Genomic DNA, 824 nt, shown 5'->3' with positions numbered 1-824 from the left:
CTATCTTCTTCTTTTTTTTAACATATAATATATTATTTGCTTCAGACATACAGGTTAATACCTGATAGGACTTAATCCACTCTAGTAGCTCAGTGAATATATGGAAGAAGATTAAAGGCCCCTCAATTTATCAATTGTTCACATTCTTCTCCTTCTACCCTTGCCCCATCCTTCTAAAATGATAAAAAATATATTCCTACATTTTAAGACAAAATCACTTCAGCTTCCCTTTATATGCTTTTGTTTTGCTGGAACATACCCTGGGGAATCTGCTGACAACTCTTTCCTTTAAACAGTCTGTCCTTTGCTGTGATGACCAACTTAGGACACCTTTGGATTAACCATAAACAGTCTGTCCTAAAATTATACATGCCTTACATTCGAATTTCTGATTTGTTTGAATTGTTTCTTTTCATAAATGCTTTTAGCTCTTGCCTTTGCAACCAGGAATGGATATATCTTTCTGAGAGAATGATCTTGCAATTTAGTATCAAAGGCACTAGTTACATCAACGTTTTATTTGACATTGTGATCTTGAAAAACATACCATCTTTGTGTCTTTGGCAAAAGGTAATTATAGATGATTTTATGGAATGTGCCTTTATCAATCTTTGATGCACTGAAATGAGTCAAATTTCATATTATACTGTTGGCTATTTATTAGAGCAATAATCTGGGAATACCTTACCTGGTACTCTTAGAATAGGACAGATCTCATATACCTTATTGTCTAAAGAATAATCTAGATAACAGGTAATCTGAAGTACTCCGAAAGTTCCTCCATTTCATTCAAATGAATTTGAAAAGACATTTCCCTTAAGATG

At 33.3% G+C, this 824-nt stretch overlaps 1 non-coding gene across 1 annotated transcript; it reads left to right on the top strand.

The window, feature by feature from the left end:
• The first annotated feature begins 304 nt into the window (after nt 1-304).
• Nucleotides 305-376, top strand: LOC123851659 (small nucleolar RNA SNORD58). Its single transcript, XR_006792667.1, has one exon. It is a non-coding gene; the product is annotated as a small nucleolar RNA SNORD58 (small nucleolar RNA).
• Nucleotides 377-824: the final 448 nt, after the last annotated feature.

This window comes from Mirounga angustirostris, unplaced genomic scaffold (assembly GCF_029215605.1).
Source record: "Mirounga angustirostris isolate CCGP_5_RB_7025 unplaced genomic scaffold, mMirAng1.0.hap1 SCAF_11, whole genome shotgun sequence".
Classification (NCBI taxonomy): domain Eukaryota; kingdom Metazoa; phylum Chordata; class Mammalia; order Carnivora; family Phocidae; genus Mirounga; species Mirounga angustirostris.
The sequence above is the reverse complement of the archived record's forward strand: the minus strand, read 5'-3'. Positions and strand labels throughout refer to the sequence as shown.